This window comes from Theropithecus gelada, chromosome 6, assembly GCF_003255815.1.
Source record: "Theropithecus gelada isolate Dixy chromosome 6, Tgel_1.0, whole genome shotgun sequence".
NCBI classification, from domain to species: Eukaryota; Metazoa; Chordata; class Mammalia; order Primates; family Cercopithecidae; genus Theropithecus; species Theropithecus gelada.
In genome coordinates, this window is record NC_037673.1 from 7,080,375 (window position 1) to 7,106,731 (window position 26,357).

The 26,357-nt window shown below is 37.2% G+C and overlaps 1 protein-coding gene across 1 annotated transcript in view; it reads left to right on the top strand.

The window, feature by feature from the left end:
- Window positions 1-26,357, top strand: part of ADCY2 (adenylate cyclase 2) — a 423,318-nt gene that overhangs the window by 53,128 nt on the left and 343,833 nt on the right. The gene's annotated exons all lie outside the window — the stretch shown is intronic.

Genomic DNA, 26,357 nt, shown 5'->3' on the forward strand with positions numbered 1-26,357 from the left:
TATAATGTTAAGTACCTTAATAGGCAATGAAGGAAACAAAACTCAGAGAATTCCAACTCACAGAGCTGATACTATGCTTGTTTTGGAAGTTCCTTTGGGATGTTTTCTTTTCATTATTGATGCATTTGAGTTCATATTCTATCTTCAGTTTAGTAGCTTTTGCCTTTTTTCACGTGTTTAAAATTCTTCGTCAGTGTTACTTTTTTGTACAATATATGTAACTCTCCTTTGGTTGTTAGATATTTAGGTTATTCCAAAAATACTCATTATTATAATCATGTTGTGATAAATCCTCCTCATGTATAGAGCATTTCTTATGTGCTTTTTGCCAGTCATTTTTTAGCATTGAATGTAAAAGTGAAGTTGCTGGTCCGAAAGAGTGTTTATATGGCTATCGAGCAGACATCCAACAGCTTTGCCAGAACTTTCCACATTCTGTACCCGACCTGTGAAACTGGGTTTTCTTCTTTTCCCACTGCACAAACTTAGCATACTGCCATCTTTCCTAGGTTCTCTTTGTGCGTTGTATATTGTAATGAATGTCAGCTTGAAGGATACAACAGAAGAATAAAATTAGCTAAGGCACCACAGTTAGACTTACATTGCTGTCACTGTTGATATTTTGTTAGTAAAGAGAGGCTAGACTTATGCTGCTGTGTGAAAACACAAGTTAGATTTAGGTTTAAAAGTCTGTCTGAGATGCTGGTCAGTGATTACATACTGTTCCACTAAAATTTGCAACACAGTTGATGAAAGTCTCCTTAAACTATGGACATTTGAGGGAAAAGTTCTCACTAAATGTGGTATCACACATTATTATAGGGGATCAAAATTATGTGATTACCTATTCAATCAAAAACATAATCACAAACTTACATAATTTGTTTTAAAATATCACATATATATTATAAAACATGTAGGAATATAATGAAATATAATAGCATAAATTGTATGTATTATAATTATATATTTGTTATATTATATATGGTATGTGTATATACACTGTATATATTATATGACAAACATAATTATAATATATACATTTTATGTTATATCAATTATTAACATAATTATGTTATAATATATGATATACAGTATGTATTATATAGTAAATATATATGCTATATATTATATAACATATTATACATTATAATATATTTAATTATAATGGCATACTACGTATTCTTTATAATGTATTACAATGTACATTGTTATAGAATTGCATAATATAACATATTAATGTATTTATATAATATATAAGCTATATAAATTATTAGGAAAGCATAGTAGGAATAAAATTTTAAATAAAAATTTAACTTTACAATTTTAAAATTGTAAATAAAAATTGTATAAGCCACTTTCATTTTTAAGAAATTAGGCCTTGAGATTAACTATTTTATAGTGTCTATAGGATGGAAAGTAGTCCTATTATATAAAAATAGTAGTTGCTTTAAAATTAGTCATTAGCTATATTTATAGTTTATAAAATAATGAAATTTAAAGTGGCCTTAAATTGGACTAATAATCATGAGTTTGAAATGAAAACAGAACAAATAATGCTCATTTTAAAAGTAAAAGTCAGTTTTCTAAATTATGAATTTGGTATTGATTTAAACGAAATGAATTGACATTGAAGAATTGTATGTCTTTAGGGATTCAGCGTTCGGTGAGGATCTGTTGGATGCACAGATTGAAGGAGACTGGATAGAAATAGCTTTCTGTGCCTCAAAAAAAGTCAGGAATTACTGCCAGGAAAACTCAGAGCTTCAGAGACTGCAAATATATTTAAGTTACTGAAGTAAGACACTTGAAATGAAAATGTGTACACTCCATAAACCATGGATGGCATCAACAACATGAATACTATCTGAAATATTATTGCAATCGGGCTCAAGCAATAAATGCTCTACTTGCTGTGATTTTTTAAATTTAAATATTGATAGTATATGGAAATACTGCTTATTCTTGCTATAATATTTAATGTGATTCATATTCTTTACACTGTTTTAAAGAAGCTTTAAATAGGATCATAAACTGTTGTATTGGGGGTAATTCATGAAGTGCTGATGACTGTAGGAGGTATAATTTATTGTTTTCCAGTTTAATGTTCATGTTGCCCAGCATGTCTGCTTAATCAATGTAATTCCTTTTTTATGTTAAAATCTGATAGGACTTCCTACTGTAACAGGGTTTTTGAAAGAGATGTGTTTATTCTTCTAGTTTTATAAGAATAAGATTTTGTAAGGGAGGGAATCTTTTATTCTTATTCCGCTTGTTTGTAGAAAACAGTGATTGTCAATGTGTGGGGCCAACACCAATAACATTAGCAAAAACTGGGAACTTGTTGGAAATGCAAATTCTCAGGCTCCACCCCGGAACAATTGACTCAGAAACCTGAGAGGAGGCCCCAGCAATCTGCATTTAACAAATTCCGCAGATGGTTCTGATGCACAGGAGAGTTGGAAAACCAAGAACATTGAAATTTTTTACAGAATGTCCCTCCTTGAAATTTATGATACTCATCTGCATTGATGCTTCAGGTTTTAGGAAATAGACTGAGGTTTTGGATGAACACCTGCCATATCAGTTAGCTTTGGTAGTATAACAAACCACCCCAGAAATTAGTGGTTATACAAGCATGCGGGCATCCCAGGTGGTTCCTCTGGCCTGGCTGGGCTTCCTTGTGCATGTGGTCAGCTGCTGTTTAGCTGGGGGCTGGAGAGCTCGGGGTGCCCTCAGCTGCAGAGCCCGGTCTGCCCCATCTGTGGCCTTCCTTCCTGCAGCAGGCGGCTCCAGGCTCTTCCAGGATTCCTAGAGAATGTCAGGTGCATTCAAGGCCTCAGAGGCCACCTGTGCTCCCTCTGTCCTTTTCTGTTGACTACTCCAAGATTCAAAGCCAGCCCAGTGTCAAGCGGTGATGGAAAGGACTCCACCTCTTCAGGGGAGGGGATGCAAAGTCACACCCTCAAGGGGAGAAGGTGCAGGGAGGGGATAACATTTTTGCACACAGTTGCCCACACCTGCAGATCAGGATCAAGACTAATGCCCTATTGGTTAAGGACTTCTGGCCCTCTGTTCTGTAGTCCATTCAGATCGAGAGTGGGGACCATAAGGCTTCCTCATTTTTCTCTGAAGCTGAGAGGTAAGAGGCAATCGGTAAAACAGAACACAGTGTGTTCGCAGTCACCACGTCATCCTGTCATCAGTGAGGATGACAGTCACCATGTTTGCAAAAGTAAAATAAACCTCAAAATTTGACTAATAATAGCAGACAAAAATACCAAGTAGAACCCAGTACAAATATGCCTTTTATTTCAAGCATAGTTTCCTCACTTTTGGCCCTGGATTTCCTATATGATTTCTAAAATATATTATTCTAAATGATGACCTGCACACTTTGCATAGAAATTTATTGGTTTTACATGTCCCCAGGGAAAGTAGGGGAATGGTGGTATATAATAATCATGAATAGACTTGAGTAATGTATAGTATTATCATAGGATTCTGCTGCTGCTTACATTGTAAGAGCATGATAAGTAAAAGAACAGAAAAAGAGTAGGAAAAAATATATTCTTGATTAAAGAGCTTTGGGTCAAAAAATAATAGAGTCCTTTTTCTTATTTACATATACATCAGTTTTGAATAGTTCATGTTATACTTTAATTTATTAATGAGAGTAATGATCAGTTTTGTAGCGTAATGTATAATGAGGAAGCAATATTAACTTGCATTAACTTGCAGTTATTTAGTTATTTAGATAAAGCAGTTATTTGCAAATCATGATCAGAAATATTTAAGATATAATTTATATTTTTAGAGATGCTGTTTTATTTTTCTCTCCAATATGCGTTTAGGAAAAATAAAACGTGTATTCTGTGATATTGTCCATCTGCTTTGAACTTCAGCTTTCTCGTTCCCAAGTTCTAATCATTTCCAGCTGGCATATGTTAATGGCGTTTCTGTCTAACATTGTGGCTCTCTAAAAGAAATACAAGAAAAAGTGTCTTCCCACAGGGAGTTTGATGCCATACAACACAGATATCACCATTATCACACAATTGTAAAGCAATGACAGAAGTCAAGATAATATGGCAAAGACTGTTTACCTAAGACTCGAGAGTACACAAAACAAAGAACACATGGGCTATTTGGCAAACAGTTATGTGGGGTTGACTTTAGCCTGAAAAAAAGTTTTCTGATGGAAGTAATGACACTTCACACCAGAAGGGCTGACAGAGGTCTGCTCATTAGGACGGCTGCTCCAGGGACTGGCCAGAATGACTTTGGGTGGTGTATCAAGTGGTCATTGCCACAATTACACTGTACAACCACTCGCCCCAAGACCAATGCCTTAAATCATGAAGAATGCGTTTTTCACCCAGGTCTGTGCGTTGGCTGGGATTTGGCGACTCTCAGCTGCCCTTCACTCTAGGCTGGGTGCAGATGTTTTGACATACTTCTGTTTTCTCCGTGGACCGGGAGTTCCTTGGGGGATGAACACAGGAAAAGGACCAGGCCAATTCTGCAAGCAAATTTAAGCCAGTGTTTCATCAAGTCCACTAGCAATGCATTGGCCCCAGCAAGTCACATGGCCCAGGCTGTGACTCAGGGTGCTGGAGCAGAGTGAACACTTGTCTAACCCCAGTCCAGAGGATTGTTAAGTAGGACGAGAAGAGTCAGGGGTGTCTTGCAGCTGATGTTTCTTTTCATGGATGTGCACAGGTGAACGTAAGGTTTATTGTCATTTCACATTCTGATGATTAGCATCAAACCCATAGCTCGCATTTTGAAGACACTTTTGAGATTTGCTTTTCCTAATAATTCGCCTCCAAGGAGGGGGTCTTGTTTAGTAGTGACGATCTTGAAATGGCTAAATGTCTTCTAAGAATAGTATCGACAACTTGAAGAGTAGTTGGGATTAGTGTATGTTCTTGCCTTAACTCCAAAATTAAATGGGCTATAGTTATTTTTGTGTATATTTAGTAATGTACTTTAAAAATAAAAACCTTTAGATATGGCACATAACATTAGCAACATATAACCTTAATGAGTCAAATAAATGAACTATCCATAGCAGTTTAAGAGGTAATTTTTTGAAAGTTTTTTTGTAAAGTGAATATTTAATCCTATTACATCTGCTGGGCTGTGTGCCTTCTAAAATTCTACTTAGCACAATTGATAAGCAGGGATCATTTAACAATTAAACAACATTTTTCATTTAATTAATTAATTTATTTGAGACAGGATCTTGCCCTGTTGCCCAGGCTGAAGAGCACAGCGAGGCGATCATAGCTTACTGTAACCTTGACTTCCTGGGCTCAAGTGATCCTTCCACCTCAGCTTCCAAAGTAGCTGGGACTACAGGTCCATGCTACCATGGATTAAACAGGCATCTTTTATATACAGTGATAAAATGCTGCCCACATACACTTGGCTCTTTTACTATAGTTTAAAAATTTTTTCCCCTGAAATATAAATGTACATGTTCAGTATTATCAAAATTAAAACTCTTGAGTTATGATCTTTGGAAGTTTATACTTAATGTCCTAGGAGCATAGTATTAATTCAGTAGCCGTGGTTGGTGTGTTTCTTACAAGCAATCTTCAGAATGAAGGTGTCAAGGAAGACCTGAATGTAGGTTCACTTGGGGTTAGTTTTTTCCTTTTGTACACTAAGTGTCTTAATTTTTTGGTGTGGACATGGAATTGTATACATGAGTATGTATTTCTTACAGGATTATGTAGAAACTATTGTGACATTCTGAGCCTTTCTTCCTTTAGAAGAAGGGCAGGGAGGAGACACAACCTTGCAAGTACTCGGAGGAGTGTCCTGGAATGGGGATGGACATTATAAGTTCTTTCTTTAAGCTTTGCTTCTATCATTTGAGAGTAGGTTCCTCTGCATTTACAAGAAAAGCAATCTCAGCCACAGTTGTTTATATAGGAGGGAAGTTTGTCTCTATCTCACATCACTCAAGTCCAGAGTTTGGAATCCTGAGTTGCTAGAGATCCTTCAGGGCCCAGCAGAGGCCTGACTCCTTGCTGTTCACTGCCCCCTTTCCCATTATCTTCTCAGGAGCAGCTGTTCTGAGGCCACCACAAGGCATGAAGCCTGGGATGAGGGTTCTGTCTGTTCTTTTCAAAGAGACTTCCAGGAAGAAACCTCACAATCTTAGAGACCTGTCTGTCTCTCATTGGCTGAATTTAGTCATATGATCACATCTGTCGGGAAGGGACTAGGGAATGTAGTTCTTTGGCTGAGTTAGCAAAGAAATGAGCTTCTTTTTCTTTACTAGAAGGGAAGGATTAATAGTGGAGGCAACTGGCAAGCTCCGCCTCAATGCACATTGCTCAGTTTGTCTTTAGAAAACATTCTGAATGTGTGGTTATGGATGTCCATTGTGATATGCATCAAATCCCAACATTTTAGGTACATTCAGAGTGCATAATAATTGAGTATAATATTCTGCCTTCTCATAGCTTTTATTTATTTTATAAGCTGCCTTGAAGCTATAATTCTGCTTCCACATATGTGCCTTTGGCACGTCTTAGAATCCGACGTCGTTTCCCAGCCAGTCAAACCATGTTTTGAAAAACAGCTGGGAATTTCATTGAGCCACTCTTTTGTTTGGGGCTCTTTATGGAAAAATGAAATTTGGATTTAAAGAAGGAAATTTCTTACCGTTTTGTTGTAGAAATTTATTAGATCGATCTTCAAGTTAATCTTCCTTGTGAATTTGAGCGATGAATGCTGGTTGCACTGTCCAAGCAACTTTAAAAATGTTTCGGTTTTATTTTTGAATTCACGTTTGAAATATTACTTGATTGCTAGTAACAGAAATGATTTCTGTTTAGATCTCATATTTAAGCATCTGTGATAATGAAAACACATTAAAGGGAAAGTCTTCTCATTCTTGGAAATTTGCAACATTGTCAGAATCTCCCTGAGAAGGAATGCCACGGAGGGCAAGGTTACTTTCTTGTCTATGATTTGATCTGTTGGTGAGAAGTGAGGATGAATACTCTTGGTAATGATGCTTTTCCTGTCTGTCAGTTTACGGTGTCTACACATTTTGATAGCAGATCCTTTCTGTTCACTCTTTCTCCTTTAGATAGAGCAAGTGGAATTGTCTACAGAATGCAGCCTGAGTATTCGATTAGGGCTAATGTGTTTTAATTAACAGCAGCACAAGAACCCAAACACTGTCTCTTAGTGCGTCTAACCTTATTATTTTCAAGTAGCAGTTGAATAACACTTGGAAGAGAGTCATCAATCTCTCAGACTAATTAATGGAAATGTTTAAAAAATACTGGCAGATGAAAGTAATAAACATGTCAGTCCCCAAATTGCGTTTTTCAGCTACTGATTGATAATACTAGGTCAGTCGCCAAGTTTTAATTTCTTGATTAAATGGCACTCCCAATACTGCTATCTTCTTGACATTGACTAAACTTAATAAGTATATAGTTGACACTTCATATCTCTTATAGGAAATACTTCTTCTCGTTATTAAAAAATGCAGAGTGTTAAACATAGCTACCAAAAATTAAATCATTTGACATTTTATTAAGGAAAACTTTTAAGACAATAATAGTAACTAATGGAAGTTATTACCAAAAGTATCTAAAGATTTGGAACTACCTTTTGAATTGTTAGGGTGATGACATTATATGCAGTGTATTTTTAGTACGAGCTTTGCTTTATTTTAGTTCTTTTTGAGGGTCAGGTGCTCATTCGTGGTGTAAATAACAATTCTCTGTTAGGCAGGTTTCCCTATTTGATCATGTGTGTGGGTTGGATTAGAAAATAGACATTAAATACATTGGTTGGTATCTGTGGCCCTTGTCCTTGGCAGGGTGGATTCCTTCTGAGAGGATATTGCAGTGTCCAGGGAAAGAAGGGATTGAGCAGATGAGATCTCCTTGGCTGATGCAGCAAGCCCGAAAGGAGAGGGGATGAATTCCAGAGATGCGTCAGAAAGGGGAGTGACAGGGAGGACTTTGTGATACCGGAACAGGTTTGGGCTGTCCATGAACTTGAGATTTAAACCCAACTTTTCCTTTTGAATTGGCTGATGTTTTCCTTGGAGTCAATAACAATAGTGTTTTCTTTAAAAAATTGTTTGAATAAACATGCCTATAAAATTGGCTTTTGAAACCAAGTACAGCACCTATGCCTATTACATGCCTTTTTTTTTTTTTGGTTTCCCCACATCAAAGGACTGCTAAAGTCTTTTAAAATCTTCCTGCTATCATTGTGTCTCTGCTAACACTGTTCCTCTGAATTCAGTGAGGATTTATTCAGTGTCCATCACACAGTAATGAAGAGGACAAAAGGAACCGTCGTTCCATGGTGCATATGGTATAGTGGTGCTCACCACAGGCCTGGGATGTGTTTCTTTTTTGCCCTTGCAAAGTAATTATTATGAGTCCCCTCCTTTGCACTTGAGGGGACTGTCACCCAAAGAGGTGGTATAATCAAGCTCTTTGCTGTTGGGGCCCAGATGTAGACCCAGATCAGTTCAATTCGAAAGCTCAGATTTTTCAACTTGAAGCTGTACTGTTGTTTCTCATTCATCATCACATGGATGGGCTTATGCTGAAAGCACAAGGTGATGGATTAAAAAAAACAAATGAGATCGTCCTGAAAAGGAATGTGCTAAGCTTGTCAATGTCTCTGTAATAACATAGTTAAGAAAGTATAAAATTATTTACTCTTACCCTCCAGAAAAATTCATGGCAGTTGAAAGGAGGAAGAGAATGGATTTGATTGAAAGATTAAAAATGTTTCTTGGACACAGTGGTTTCAAAGATGGGATAGGATCACAGGAAGAAGGGATAAATGCTGGAGGAAGTAACAGCAACAGCAAAGCTACAAAGAAAGCAATGGAAGATGACTTAGGGGACGGGTCCTACGTTCTCCATTTTGGCTGCTGTATTTTGATGTGTCGTATATAACAGCCAAGTAAGTTTGCATTTTATTTGGTATCCAAGGAAGCCATTGGAGATTTTGAATAGAGAAATGGCATAAATCAATAGTTTTTTAGGAAGTTCATTCTACAAACTGTACTCTCATTTTATTTTTCTATTGGTACTAATTACTTCCTGAAAATATCCTGTATATTTTGTGTGTGTTTGTTGTCTGTCCTTTCCTCTTCATTGTAAGCTGTTTGAGGACTGAATCTGGGTCAGATCAGGCACACGCCTTGCCTGCTGTCCTCCAGCACTCACTCTCTCTCTCTATCTCTCTCTCTCTCTCTCTCTCTCTCTCGGAGCTCTGCGCTGCTGTGTAATTTGTCTACACTGAGAGCGCCATACTGAAGGGCCATGGGCAGTAGCTCTGATTCAGAGTCCCAGCTGAGTGCCTCTTTCTACCCATCCTATAAGGTGCCAAACATGTGAGTGAAGCTGTCCTGGACCATCCAGACTAGCCAAACCATAGGTCAGAGTGCCATCTACTGACCTACGGCAATGTCACATGGAACAATAGGTTCTCCCAGGTTGGCCCTGCCCAATTCCTAACTTGCAAAATTGTGAGATAACCATTGCAGTTTGAAGCCTCCAAGATTGGGGGCAGCTTGTTACATAGCAGTAGTAAGGGGAACGAATAAGGTCAGTTCACTTCAGCTTAGGGCATGGACCAGAGCTGGGGTGGGGTGCAGGGCTCTCTGTTACACTCGATATGCACTCAAAAAAGTAGCTGATTGAACATTGGATGTAAAGGAGTCAAAATGACCAAATCTAAATGATAAGAGTAGGTGGTGGTAAGAGGAGATCTTAGGTGTGAGAAGTTGATGGGATATTGTGTTGACAATATTAAATTGGTTAAAATCTTGATATCCCTTTGGATATCTAACTAATATCACAAAATTAAATTTATGATCTTTATTAGTCCATTTTCACACTGCTGATAAAGACATACCCGAGACTGGGTAATTTTTAATGGACCCACAGTTCCATGTGGCTGGGAGGCCTCACCATCACAGTGGAAGGTGAAAGGCACGTCTTACATGGCGCAGGCAAGAGACAATGAGAGCCAAGCAAAAGGGGTCTCCCCTTAAAAAACCATTAGATCTCATGAGAGTCACTACTATGAGAACAGTATGTGGGGGAACCACCCCCGTGATTCAATTATCTCCCCCTCGGTCCTTCCCACAACACGTGGGAATTATGGGAGCTACAATTCAAGATGAGATTTGGGTGGGGACACAGCCAAACCATATCATTATCTTTCCTTCTAAAGAGAACTTCTTTCATATGCTCTCCTTCCTCTCACATAATGTCAGCTGGAGGTCTGTAAAGTCTTTTTTCTCACATCCCATATGGATGCTTCCTAAATCCAGTAAGCTCCACCTTAAAACTGAGTCAGTATCCACCTTCCTTGTTGTTCAAAGTAAGCCACTTTCTCCAGGCTGTTAGTTTCATTTTCTCTTGTCCCTAAAGCCCTCCACAAGCTTCCGTCTAACTCTGTGCTTCTTTGATTCACAGCGTGTGCACAGGTGTTGCAAGCTATTGGTAGAGGCTCTGCAGAGCAGGTACAAGGTGTATTTGGGATGAAGTCCCTGAGAATGTGGACACCTATGGTTTTTCAGATAGAAGCTACACAGATCCTTTTTAATTACCATGTTTTTATTTTTACTGAGGTGTTACTTATGTGCTGCAAAGTATGTGAATGTTAGGATGACAGTTTTACAGCTCAATGAAATTTTACATATGTATATGTATAGATAGCTCTGTAAATATATACCAGTTCTAAAGTATTTTAGAATAAATCCTCCTTTCTCTTAGCTTAGAATATGTAGAATGGGGCTGGCTGGCTTGCCCAGGGAGTTTCATTGAAGAGGGGGTGTTAGTTACATCTGCATGTTTTTTAACCTGTGCTTACTGAAAGGTCAATGAAATTTGGGGAAAGAAGATCCTAGACATCTAGACATTCTTCGTTGATATGTCATTGGAGAAAATCTTAGAAAATAAAAAGTCTATTTTCTACTTTCCAGATGACCCCAACTATATGAGTCCTACCTCTTTAAAATAGCTTTTCCTCTTTTTAGAACAAAGAATCTTTATTATGTGCCAGTAATGAGTAAAACATTTTAAGATGAAATTCTTTATTACTGCTGCTATGATAAATTATTAGCAATATAAGACAAATGTTTATCTATGGCTGCTTTGAATGTTAATTTCAGCCATATTGTATATATATTTTTTCTTAGTAAAATCCTCAAGATATGCCTCCAAGTTTTCCTTTTGTCATAACCTCATGTGGTGGCCTGTGGAATATTACTTTTATTTTTATTCGTATAGTCCCAGACTTGTTTGTACATAGCAACTAATATCTATGGAGTATTTTCTGTGTGCCAAGCCCACCCTAGATTCCTTACACATTCACTTATTTATTCAATTCAGCAGCTCTAGTGAGAAAGGTGATATCAGCACCCCTTTTTACAGGTGAAACTGAGGCACAAGGTGTTAAGTGATTTGCCAAGGATACACTGTCAGTGCGTGGCAGAGCCTGCTTTTAAGCCCTGCCAGGCCAGCTCTAGAGCCTCTGTCTATCCTACCTCGCAATGAGCATTTGGAAGAGAAGGGAAAACACCACAGTTCACCTAGGAAGCCACAGACTGGCTGCTAGAGCCCATCATTTAAGGAGGCTGGTGAACTTGATGAGTTTCTCTTGACGGTATTTTCAAGGTAAAAATGTAAATAATAGAGTCCACATCATTTTAAGTTGAATGAGGGCCAACTGTAATTTAAGGAATGAAAAATAATAATAGCAAGTAACACGCACACCATGCTTTTGTGTGCCTGACAGCATTCTCATGGAGGACTTTCACTTGCTCAATCCTTACACCCACCCCGTGAGGCACAGACAGTTCCTGATGTAGGATTTTTCAGCTTCATGATGGTGTTAAAGTGGTGTGCATTTAGTAGAAACCGTAGAAACCGTCCTTCCTTCATGATGCTGGGCATTGCCAGCAAGCCATGGCTCCTGGTTCACCATGCATTTTTGAATTAGGATATTTTCAATTTCCTGTGGGCTTATCAGGATGTAACCCCATTGTAAGTGGACGAGCACCTGTCCCTGTTTGGAGATAAGAGAGTGCTTAAGTGAGTTGCCCAAATGCCAGCCAGTTCATGGAAAATTCCAGGCTGTTAACCCAGGTAGTGGCTTCGAACCTGTGCTCTTAACCGCCCAGCTATCTTGCCTCTTAAAACAATGACAACAAACAGGTTCGTAACTTACAGAGAAGCAGAACTCTTGGGTGCTGATAGCCCTTGAGACATCAGCCAACTATGTTTTTATCCAAGCTCCCTCTTCTACACTTCCAGGCAATTGCCCTTTCTCTGCAGGATGCGCGAGGCCTGACAAGTGCTTAGTGTCCAGGAAGCTTTGGTGATTACTGCCAGCATTGACCACCATGGAGAAGTGTTGCCACGTGGTCATGGACTGGCGGGCCGTTTTGTGCATACATGCAACTTGTGCTAACTAGCCTTCAAAGTTCTCATGACTTTTTTATCCAGCTTTGAATCCTCAGATTTCTGCCTCCAGAAAAAATTCTGTGCTTTGCCAGTGTTTCCTGATAAATGGCTTTTGTGGAGAAGAAGGAAATAATTTATAGGATCTTTCTAACAAAAATAAGTTGAATTTTGAAAGAAACAATTTTATTTTTACATTTATTTGCATTTAAAACTCCTTGAGAAGACTGTCTTATTTCTCTCTATATATAATCCCTTACAGGAGAGGGCATATGATGAAATAAATCATTACTGCATGGATATTTCCTTAATGATGTTTTCTAATGCATATTGGGAAATAGTTTTTCTAGAACTTCATCTTGGCATTTCAGTTGGTTAAATGATAGTGCAAATTGCTTGAGAGAAGTCCAGGTAAGAATGAATGTAGATTAACAAAAATATCACCACTTTATGCAAATACAATGGGAAGAAAAACTACTGGTTTATAAACCATAATTCCATAAGAAGAACACTTAAATGAACTTCCCATTTTCTTTAAATATAAAAATATCCATGAATGATCTGTGTGTGGTATTGATTATAGAGACTGTTATAGTTGTCCTTCAGGAGAAGAATTCTAAAAAAGCAATCCCTTCCTTATAAGTTTGTATGATATCAGTTTAATCAGAAATAGGGTTAAATGCCAACAAATAAATCAATAGCCTTTTGAAGAATACACTTGGGGAGGATCAAATTTGATGAGATAGAATGATATTGGAATTAAAATTGGAGACAGTGCATGAGAGACTTACAGAAAACGAGATGTAAATATATGAATGAAGGACTCTTTGTGACGTGCTCTTTGAGGAAAGAACAGTGATGCACTTGGCTAGGTCAGGACATTCCTAAAGAAAAGCTGCCCAGTAGGAGAGAAGAAAAAGCATTCTTAAATAATTTGGGCATATTTCTTATCAGTTTGAGAGGTAAATGATAGATCAAATATATTCATTTGTATTGCCATTGAAGGTATGATTCTGTGATAGTTTTTTCAGTTTGATGCAGTATAATTATTAATTTTTTTTTGCAATTATGAAACTTGGTTAATACTATGTCACCAATCACAAAAGTTTGTTAGCTGAAAAAGGAAGAGGCTAATGGTGGGGGGCAGGGCACGGGAAATTATTGCTCTGAATTTGTATCTTGCTGCTTAGCTAAAACCCTCCTATTTATCTGCCATGTCTAGAAGTCAGCATAAAAGGCAAGGGCGCAGAGGCTGTGAATTCACTCTATTGTAAAAACTCTATTACTTTGTGACTTCGGGCCAGACATTTAAATTCCTCATGTTTTCAAGTCATTGGAAACTAAATGCTAAAATGACTGTTTAAATAAATAACACCTTCAAAAAATGTTGGAGTATTTCATGTCCAGGAAAGGTTATGATGTAATTTTTCAACAGCCTTGTAAATTCATGCCAAAGCTATATCACTCCACAGTATTTGATTAACCCATATTGTCCTTACAAGGTCAAGGCAAAAGAGTGGTCAAATCTGTCTTCTTCTTTACTTTATTAGAGTAATATAGCCCTAAGTGAGTGGCTACTTTTATGACAATTTCCATTTTCTGGTAATTTTAATAAGTAGCATTCATTTATTTCTTGATTATAAATGTAACCTAGGTTTTTCGCAGAAAATTTATAACCCAGGCAAAAGACCAACATTAAAAAAATAAAATGACCAATTATCTAACCAGCCATTCCTAAGTACTATTAATTTTTTAGTGTTAAGATGCAGTAGTCTCTGCTTTATACCATATGTGTGACTGCATGAGTACATTCATTTTTTTATATTTAAAACTGTGATCACAAAATTTATTTATAATATATGATGAATGTTCTATTCATTATAGATGGTAATCCTAATAATATTCTTCTGACATGAATGGTTCTATCCTATTTGTCATAACATTTTGTGCATCACCTGACTGACTTCCAGTCTTTTTCTAAACCTGCATATATATATACATACACACACACACATATATATACACACACACATATATATATCTGCAGGTTTAGAGTGTGTATATATATATTTTATATATATATCTCCCAGATCATTTCATAGAATAAAATCCTGTAAGTGCTATTTCTAGAAGAAAGAGCTTGCACAGTTTTTTTAGCTTTGGCTTTAGTTTTATTTCATTTATCCTATTCTGATGTTTGACAATTCAAATCCTTTTTTATTCTATGGTTTTCTTTACCTGTTCATTTTAGTTTATTTTTCATGGATCACTCGAGAAACATTTTTCTGTACATTCCTTTATAAGTTTTATTGGCATTGCAAAGCAGCTAAAAGTTAATTTGGGAATAATAACAAATTCACGATAACCCTGTATAAGAACACAATGAAACTTTTTGTTTATTTGTTTATTAATTCATTTTTTTTTTTTTTCTGATTTGGTAAGGCTTCATTGTTTTCTATATGCACTTTCTATAGCTTTTCATTCTATTTCTCTCCAGACCCATCTTATTCTCAAAATTTGCATGAGGAAATTTTACCCAAATTTTCTGTCATTAATGGTATTGTTAATTTTGTGCATATTTTAAATAATTGGCAAATTTACTGATTTGAATACTTGTTCACTTATTTTTATTAGTATTCTGAAAAGATAAGTCTTCATTGACTTTCCAATAGTTTTATTCTCATGATTTTTTTTTTTTTAACATCTCATTGGTTTGCCTAGACCTTAGAGAACAATAAATAGCACAACTGCTAGTGGTGTTACTGTGTTGTGGTGATTTTTATGGACATGCCTCTAGAATTTCATCAAATGTGACTAGGATAGTGGTTGATTGTAATTCAGTATTTGGATTCTTTAGTGTTTTTGTCTCTCAGGACTCACTTGTTATTTCTGCATACATCTCAGTTTCTTTCTTTTTACATTTTGTTTAGCTCTTTTAGAATTATTTTTATTCATTTTTTCATAGATGGCTTTTTCATGGATTGTAGTGAAAGCACAAAGCATGTATTATCTAATGTATGTATTAGATGATATATATTGGACTATATATAGTTTTAATTATAACTAATATGAAATTATATAAATATATTACAATTAATATATTTATATATTATATATTAGACTATGTAATCATATGTTAGACTATGTATATATAGTTTTAAAAACTATTATATGTGTGTGTGTATATACAAATATATATATATATGTAGTTTAATGGCCCAGAACATGTTTTATTTTGATGAATATTCCTTCTATTGGTAATTAAAGAAAGAAAGTGTACTCTACCATTATTGGATGAAATGTTCTGTAAACGAATTAGGGTAAGTTGGTTGATGGTGTTTTTTGAGATTTCTCCTCGTCACTGATTTTCTGTCTACTTAATATATTAATTATTAAGACAGAGGTGTTGATTTTTCCAACTACAATTTGAGTTTATTTATTTTGAGGATGATCGATAGCTTTTGCTTTATGTATTTTGAAGCTGTGTTGCTAAGTGCATGCATGTTTGTTTCTTATGCCTTCTTCATGAATTTGCTCCTTTATCAGTATGTAATGTCCTTTGTTATTATTAATAATATTCTTCATTCCAAAATATACTTTGTCTGAAAAAAATATAGCCACTCTAGTTTTCTTTCAATTAGGGTTTATCTTTTTTTAAAATTTTTTAACTTTTACCCTATCAATGTCTTTATATTTAAACTGAGTTTCTTATAGACAGCATACATCATGTTGGGTATTACTTTCTTATCCAATTTGGCTTTCAATTGGTGTGTCTAACCATTTAACAGTGAAATAATTATTGGAAAGGTTAAAGACTATAATTTTGCTAGCTGTTTTCTATTTCTTCTTTATGTTCATTTGGCATTCAAAAATCTTATCTGCCTGTTTCTCGATTATTTTTAATGATTTTTAAAAATCTCCCATTTTGGCTTATTCATACCTCTTAAAATTTTTGGTGGATACCGTTAATTATAGTTCACCTTTAAGTAATTTTATGTCCCTTCATATGCATTTAAGGTACTTATAATAATATACTCCCAATTTCTCCTTCCCATTTTTGTGCTATTTTTAAATATCTTATTTTTACATATGCTACAAATCTACAATATGTGGCTATCTTTCTATGATAAAATAAATTATATTTTAGAATTGTTTTAAAAGGTAAAAGTGTGTTTATGATTATATATTTTACATGTACTTTATTTCTGGAGATCTTCATTTGTGTAGATCCAAGTTTCTGTACTGTAGCTCTGCTGGTGATAAGTTCTTTATGTTTTGCTTGTCTGAAAAAAAAGTGTCATTTTTCCATCAATTTGAGAGACATTTTCTTCTTTATAGATTCTGATTTGGCAGCTTTTTCTCTTCAATATTTTAAAGATGCTACATCATTGTTTACATTCTTGCATAGTGTCTAACAAGGAGTCAGGTGTAATTCTTCTCTTTGTTCCTCCCTCTCTAATGTATTTTCACCTTTCCTGGAGGCCTCTTTCTGTTTTTGTTTTTGTTGTCTTTTTTTGTTTTGAATTTCAGTGGCTTGAAATTGATGTGTTTGGATTTTATTTCATTTTATTTTCACTTATCCAACTTGGTTTTCTCTGAGCTTCCTGGTTGGATTTATGGCTTGACATATTTCATTATTTGTCAAAGAATTACCAGCTATTATTTCTTCTGTCCCATTCTTTCTGTCTTTTCCTTATGGGATTCTGATCACATAGGTTAGGCTGCTTGGTATTGTTGCACAACTCTGGAATGCAATGTTCCGCTTGTTTTTCTCTGACTTTCTTTTCCTTGTGCTCACATAAGATTAGCTAGATTAGCCTATTTTGATTTCACTGATTCTCATCTAAACTTTCTTGAATCCACTCGTGAATCTATCAAAGGGTTCTTAAACTTTGTTTTCATATTTTTATTTCTAGCATTTTTATTTTTTTTCTTTCTTATTTCTTAATTTTTCTATTTCAGATTCTTTGGAAATTGTCCATATATTTATGGATTTTGCCTACCTTTTCCAGTAGTCATTAATATATTAATCATAGATATTTTAAATTCCCTTTCTGATATACATATATAATACATGATGCAAGAGAAATATGCATATATATATATGCAAGTATATATATGTGTGATTTATCTTTTATCAATTCATTTTTCCCTTGCATTTTTATGTTTCACATAATTTTTGTTTGAATGTTAGGCTTTATGAATAGGACAGCAGAGACTGAGACAGATCAAATTTATGACTAGAAATTAGCATGCCTCTCCTTCAGCTAGGCTATTAGTTGTGGAGGACTGAATCAATCTTGCTAAGCATTCTACTTGGTTTGGGTTTTGTATTGCAACTTCAGTACACCACATTCTCTAACTTTACCTTGTCCTTAGGGTGTGTTCTGATTTGTTGGTTGGTGAGTTTTTAAAGTGTTATACTGGTTCCTGCTCCACTCTCAGCTTTAGACTTCTCCTGTGTATCATTTCTCCCAGAGAGGATCTCTGTTCTTACTCTTGCCCTTCCTGAATTGGTTTATATACTGCTCCTACTTTTTACTCAGACTTGTACGCCCAATAGTGGGTCTCAGAGGAGGGGGATTCTCTGTTGTACTGGCCCTGCCTCAGTAATAGGCAGTCTGTGTGTTCCTGGAACCCTGGGATGGGTTTCTCAGTAGTCCTGCACCTCCCCCAGCATAAGGCACATTCTTATAATCTGCACACAGGATGCTTTCTTGCCCCTTCCCTGGCATACAGGGTGTCAAAGTCCATTTATGTTGCTCTAAAGGAATACCTGAGACTGAGTATTTTGTAAAGAAAATAAGTTTATTTGGCTTACGATTCTGCTGTATGTACAAGAAGCATGGCACCTGCATCTTCTGGTGGGGGCCTCCGACTGCTTCCAACATGGCAGAAGGAGTAGGGGAGCCAGCATGTGCAGACATCACATGGTGAGAGAGAAGCAAGAGAGAGTGGGGGGAGGTGCCAGGCTCTTTTGAACTAGTAGCTGTGGTGAGAACTAATAGGACAAGAATTCACTCATTATCTCAAGGACTGCACCAAGTTATTGTTGAGGAACCCGGCCCCATGACCCAAACACCTCCCACTAGGCCCTGCCTCCAACATTGGGAATCAAATGGCAACATGAAATTTGGAGGGAACAAATATCCAAATCATATCAGAGGGCTCTTTTAAAATACCTTTGCCTTTCTCCCAGGTGTAATAGATCTTCACCTGCACCCTGGGAATGACAGGGTATCATGCCTTTTCTTAGCAATTTAAGGCCTTTACGTGAGAAAGGTCAGTCCTCTGTTTCCTTTCTGCAGTGGTAGGCATTCTCTTCTCCCAGACTTGAACTATCAAGAGAGATTTCAACCTGCCTCCCTTCTAGCTCCCAGTCTTTCTCATGAATGCTTGGTAGAGGCCTGTGGAGAAAAGCCTGTAAACAGGAATGTGCTCTTCTTGCATCTCAATTCCCAGGGTTCTCTCCTTTTGGGCTAGCCCACCCTTGGTCTTAGCAATTCATTAAAGTTGCAGCTGACATCTTACCTGCCTGCATGGTGGCCCTGTCTTCCATTCATTCAGCCACAAATGAGTCAGTATTCATGCCATCCTCCCCTGGGAAGCACCTGTCTTTCTTAAGATTTTAGGCCAGTTCATTGCTCTGTGACCTCAGCTCTCTGAAGAGTTCAAGGGATGGTATGAATTTGTAAGTTATTATGCTTTTTCTTGGTGATAGGCTGGGAGCAATGCTCTTTATAGGTAATTGCATTCTAACCAGAAACCAGAGCTCTTATTTACTTAACTTTACATTCTGAATCTATTCATTAACTCATTTGTTGAACAAAACAAGATTGAGCATGTAGGAAGCTAGGTACAGAGCTTTCTCACGAAGATACTGCATACAAGGACAGACTTGGCCCTGCTTTATGGTGCTCACAAACATATAAGAAAATAAAACAATAATGCAATGAAAGGAAAAACGGGAGTGCTCTAAAGATTAACAAGATACTGTAATAGGGAGTCAGAAGGATCTGATATGGGAGAGGGGGTGTACTGGACAATGCTCTTAAGGAGATGAAATGGTGCAGAAATCTGAAGGCTGAAAAGAAGCAAGGCTTAGGAGTTGTGGTTGTGGCAGTGTTTGGAAAGGATTTTTGAGACAATTTTCCAGACAGAAGATATCAAAGAAATCCGGCAAGGAGACTGCTAAAGGAGTGGATAAAAGGCCACTGAGCCCGGCAGAGAGACCCCCTGAGGAGAAGTGCAGGACAGAGGTGGCAGAGCCAGGTTTTATAGCTTGTGGATGTGGTGGAAACAAAGAAGCTTGGGTTTTACTGTAAGCACACTGAGAAGTGGCTTGTGAATTGTAGAAGAACTCACATATCAACTGGGATCCTAATGGAAACAGATAACACCGCTCTGGTGGGGTGGTTGGAAAGTGTTAATGAAGCCGGTGGTAAGAAGGCCTAGGCCAATTTAAGAGAAAATAACTCAGATGATGCAGCCCCCAGGCCAGCCACAATGGGCAGCTGTTACCACCCTAGCCTGAGTGGGGAAGGGTATCTCTGGACCTGGGCCACAAGCCTCCAGAGAGCTCCCAGGAGCCATGGCTTTGGTGGCAGGGTTGCTGGCCTGGGGGACCCAGCAGGGGGAGTCCTCCCACCTCCTGCCCTGGGCCTCTGGTGGGAAACCCCGTCGGAAGCCAACATGGAAAGGCACCCATTGGCCAGTTCTGACAGTTACTTCTCCAGCACACAGGTAAAGTGCGGAGAGCAGATGTGAAGAGAAAACCGGAAGTGCAAAGACCGGAAGTGCAGAGAAGATCAGAAGTAAAGAGAAAATCCCAAGTGGGCAGCACTGAGGCAAACAAGGCCTGAATCTCCTCTGAGGGGTCACTGTATCCATGGTGTGAAAAATGGAGAGGGCAGTTGTGAAGTCAGGAGCAGGGAGGGGTCCTATACTGGAGGACAGGGAGGAACTGAGATGTGTTTTTGTTGTTGTTTTTGGGTTTTGTTTTGTTTTTTGTTTTTCTGAGACAGAGTTTCGCTCTTGTTGCCCAGGCTGGAGTGCAATGGCACCATCTTGGATCGCTGCAACCTCCATCCCTAGGTTCAAGAGATTCTCCTGCCTCAGCCTCCTTAGTAGCTGGGATTACAGGCACGCGCCAACACGTCTGGCTAATTTTTGTATTTTTAGTAGGGATGGGGTTTTGCCACATTGGCCAGGCTGGTCTCGAATTCCTGATCTCTGGCGATCCACCTGCCTTGGCCTCCCAAAGTGTTAGAATTACAGGCATGAGCCACCATACCCGGTGAGATGTATTTTTAAGGGAGAACAAGCAGGACTTGTTGAGTGAGATTTGAAGGGTGAGGCAAAGTTAAGAGCAGCTCCCAGGCTTTGGAGCAGGGCAGAAGCCTGCACTCCTTTCCGAAACGGGGAGACTGTGGTGGGACTGAGTTTGAGGGAGGAAGCTTGAATGATGTTTTGGAGATCTAAAGTCTGAGTGGACTTTGGAACAGCCAAGTGGCAACGTCATAATTCTAATATATACATACTTCTAATTTAAAAAATTCTCATATATGAATAATGTATTTAATGAGAACTCATTTTTGAAGTTCACCATAGTTTTTCAACCCATTGGTATTAATAATATCAGAGAGGAGTAGACAGACGGTGACAGCATGAAAAGAAATACCACGTTTTCCCATGCTCTGACACTTTTGGTATCACTGTAAGCCCAGGAACTTTAAAAGTACTTCTTGAAAACCCATTTTAGCACTGAAAATACATTCTCCAGATTCAATATATCTGCTAAAGCTTGTTCCACATTTAGTAGGAGAGCTCTGGATGGGGGTAAAAAAAAATGTATGAATGTTGGAACTTGGGGCTGGTGAGACCCCCAAGGAAGCCAGCATGGGTGGAGAAGACCCAGCCCACAGGCCAGGCCTCCCCACACCTGGACATTGTTGTGACAGAACATGGAGCAGCCGGTGAGGTAGGAGGAAAACGGAGTCCTGAGAGGGAAGTTTGGGGAGTTGGTCAACAGAGCCCGACACTCCTCAGGGACTCAGGAAGAAAGTCAAAATGTAGCCCTGGAACATGTACGTGTTCTAAATGCTGGGAACTGGCTTCTTCTAGGCCCGTCGCTTTGGATATCATCAGGAACGCTCTCAGTGTCAGGTCACCAGTCTGCTCCCAATTTAAGTTCCCAGTGACCTACAGATAGAGATCCCTGAAGAGATCCAGATTTCCCAAAAGCTGCTTGTCAGAGCTGATTCTTATGATTCTGTCTTGTCTACATAAGGATGGACAAGATCAACAGCAAATGGACAGTCTCCAGAAATCTCTTCATTTCTACATTTACGAAAGATCCACTGCTCACATTATTCTCTTATGTATAAGTCAATGTCTTGTTTTCTAATATATAAGCAAAAATATAGTGCATCTAATTGAGAACATTTTTGAAGTTCACCATCTTTACTTTTTGCAACGCAGTAATATCAGACAGGAGTAGTCAAATTTTGGAGGAGCAGAAAAAGAAATATTGTGTCTTGCTTTTCTTTGACACCTAGAATATTACTTTGTGTCCAAGAAACTTAAGAGTACTTCTTGAAAACCATAAAATTTTAGCTCTGCAAATACGTTCTCCAGCATCAATTTATCTAGTAAAGCTTGTTCCACATGTGACATTACCTCACTATCGCTCTCATAGTTATGTTTATCTCCACTTTCTTCTCTATTTCCTCTACTAATGATAATGGATTATAAAGGCAGAAGGATCCTTTTGCAGAAAAGACTTGATTTTTTTTTTTTTTTTAAACAAAGAGCCCCATTAAAAGAGCCAGGCTGAATCAAGAGACAGAAAATATTGAATTTTTATATGAAAATAGAAAAGCTATTTAATATCCTTTATTCTAGCTTAGTTTCTCATATGCCCTCACTATGTGCTTCAGAGTATTGTCTACATATTCTGGAACTGTCAATTTTAAAGGAATACATAGATGGAATGGTGCATTCATTTATATTCTACTTGAAGAATTTTCAACCTTGAGTTGAAGGGTAAACTAGAAATAGAGGAGCTCTTCTCTGGTTCACCATCTAGCACCTGCTGTCAGTTGCATAGCAGGTGCCAGAAAGCACAGCACCTGAGAGGAAATCTCTAACCTTGCATACTTCTATTCAGCACCTTAAGTGTGCACCAGAGACAGCTCAGGCCGTTCCTAAAGGCCCTGGTGTTTTTCTTTAGATAACTTTTAAAGATTTGCTCTTATCCAGTCTTCAGCTTACATGCATTTCTGTGTTTTCAGATAAAATACCTTTGTGTAAAATATTGTTTGAGGCCTGATCAGAACTAAGTCTAGAGAACTGAAACCATCTCTGGGTGAAACTAACTGATGTGAACAGGGATTGAATCCGTCATCATCACCATATTACTGCTCTACTCTTAACATCTAGTGATTGAAATAAAGCAACAAAAATATTTAATTACATCAGATATGTGCATTTATCCTGGTGGCAGCAATTACTTTTTGTGATTGGACACATCTGTGAACCTAGGGACATTTACTTCACTGTATTCAGTCTTTTAACCCACATGGTGCCTGGAAGATTTAAAATAACCAGAAGGATTTTCTTAACTGACTACATGAATATAAAATGTTGGCTGATATAAGTGACAGTGGTGTGGTACTTCTGTAACTTTGTACATTTAATTTATCCATATCATAGACTCAGGGCCTATTTATTAATATCTCCTTCTGGGGTTCTGTGAGCAGTTATAACCTACTGCTTCCGGTTGTCTTTGTGGGTTCTTTCTCTGAGCAGTTGGGTACACTCTAGGCCTAGTTGACTGATAGCAAAAGGGTTAACAAGGATTTGGGTTCTGCTAAAACAAACATGTAAACTAATGTGGCCATTAACTAGCGTATGCAATTGAAGCAGCATATGAGGAAATGTTATTCCATATAAAAATAGTGCCACCTTTTACATTAATTTCTCATATGTGTACTTATACATTGTATATACATAAGTGTGTATATATAAACTCTTTATAATTACAGAATATACTTAACATGCCAGAAACTCAAATATTTGTTGAATGCATGTTGTATCTTTGTTGTTTAATAAATGTTTATTGAACCATTTGAATGACAGGGGAAACATATTTGATAAGGTAATATTGTTTTGTCAGCTAATGTTTTATGGTAAGGCTAATCTTTGAAAGCACACAAAGGCACCTGTATTTGTACAGGATAACTAAACTCAACACACACTGATGATGTTTTTTTAAAGGGAAGGTTCCTGGCCTGAAAAAGAATTGATACCAAAAGTATGTTTATTTTGCATTGCTGATGCATTAGAATCATCCAAAAGGATGATAGATTTTACATTATGTATTAGAGTTAGAGTAAAACACTGATCCTTCTATATGACCACAGCGGCATACAGGACATTTAGTAACAGTCTGTCATCCAGCATGAATGTACATGCTTTTAAGTTTAATTTGATAGTTTTGTATGTCATTTATACAAGTAAAATGCCTGAATTTAGAATTAAAAAGGTCTTATGGAATTAAATATTTATCTTTTATTTTGTAAGGGCATAATTTTTTATAGCTCCTATTATTGTCAGGGTTTGGATGATTAAAACTTGGCAAGAACCATAGATTTACAACGTATTATTGGTGATATCCTTGGAATCTAAAGTAGATTATTATATACTTGGTTCATGAATTATGGTTCATGCATTGACGAGTTCAGCAGTTAAAATCCTGCATGAGGACTTACGGAATAAAAGTATAACTTCTTAAAAAGGGACAAATTTGAATAAGAGTGATAAGATTATAAATAAACCATGGTGTCCCAGAAACATCGTACTGGCTCATTCTTTATGATTCCGGTGCTGGGATCATAAGGTTATTTACTCAGATGTAAGAATAAAATCCAACAACTGTCTCAAGAGTTATCTGATTTTAGCTACGATCTCACAGCTTAGTAAATATTTTCCATCAATAATAAAATGGAGCAATCACTGTATTTAATTTTGATTTTTAATTTTTGTGGGTACATAGTTGTATATATTTATGGGTTATGTGGGATATTTTGATACAGGCATGCAATTCATAATGACCACATCAGGGTAAATGGGGTATCTGTCACCCTAAGCATTTATCTTTCGTGTTACAGGCAATCAAATTATACTCTTATAGTTATTTTTACATGTACAGTTAAATTTTGTTTACTATAATCACCCTGTTGTGCTAGCAAGTACTAGGTCTTATTTATTCTTTAAGCAATTTTTGTACCCATTAATCATACCCACTGTCCTGTAAATCCCCCCAGTTACCTTTCCCAGCCTCTGGTAGTCATCCTTTTACTCTCTAGCTTCATGAGTTCCATTGTTTTATTTTTTAGTTCCCACAAATGAGTGAGAACATGCAAAGTTAGTGTTTCCGTGCCTGGCTTATTTCTTGTAACATAATAATGACCAGTTCCTTAAGCAAATTTACTAGAAAAAAACAAACTGCTCCATTAAAAATTGGGAAAAGGCCATGAACAGACACTTTTCAAAAGAAGAAATACATGCAGCCAACAATCATATTAAAAAAAAAGGTCAACATCACTGATCATTAGAGAAATTCAAATCAGAACCACAATGAGATACCATCTCACATAAGTCAGGATGGCTATTACTAAAAAATCAAAAAATAACAGCTGCTGGCAAGGTTGCAAAGAAAAAGGAGTGCTTATACACTGTTAGTGGGTGTGTAAATGAGTTCAGCTATTGTGGAAGACAGTCAGTGTGGCACTTTCTCAAAGACCTAAAGACAGAAATAGTATTCAACTCAGCAATCTCATTACTGGGTATATATCCAAAGGAATACAAATCGTTCTATTATAAGGACACATGCATTGAAGTATTCATTGCATCACTATCTGCAATAGCAAAGACACTGAATCAACCTGAATACCCAACAATGATAGACTGGATAAAGAAAATGTGGTACATAAGCACCATGGGATACTGTGTAGCAATAAAAAAGAACGAGATCATGTCCTTTGCAGGGATGTGGATGGACCTGGAGACCATTATCCTTAGAAAACTAACACAGGAACAGAAAACCAAATACCATATGTTCTCACTTATAAATGGGAGCTAAATTATGAGAACATATGGACACATAGAGGGGAACAACACACACTGGGGCCTATTGGAGGGTGGAGGGTGGGAGAAGGGAGAGCATCAGGAAAAATGACTAAAGGGTACTATGCTTAATACCTGGGTAACAAAATAATCTGTACAACAAACCCCCAGGACACAAGTTTACCTATGTAACAAACCTGCATATGTACCCCTGAACTTAAAATAAAAGTTGAATTAAAAATAGTAATGATGAGTTCTTTCTACGTTGTTGCAAATGTCAGAGATATAATTCTTTTTTATGCCGAATAGTACTCCATTATGTATGTGTACCACATTTTCTTTATCCAGTCATCTGCTGATGGGCACTTGGATTGCTTTCAAATCTTGGCTATTGTGGATAGTGCTGCCATAAATATGGGAATGCAGGTATCTCTTTGGCATACCAATTTTCTTTTGGGGGGATATATACCGAGGAGTAGGATTGCTGGATCATATGGTAACTCTATTTTTAGTTTTGAGGACCCTCTATGCTGTTCTGCATAGTGGCTGTACTAATTTATGTTTTCACCAACATTTTACCAGGGTTCCCCTTTCTCCACATCCTTGCCAGCATCTGTTATTTCCTTTTTTAAGGATAGTAGTAGCCATTTTAACTGGGGTGAGATGATATCTCATTGTGTTTTGATTTGCATTTCTCTGATATTGAATGATGTTGAGTACCTTTTCATATGCCTGTTAGCCATTTGTATGTCT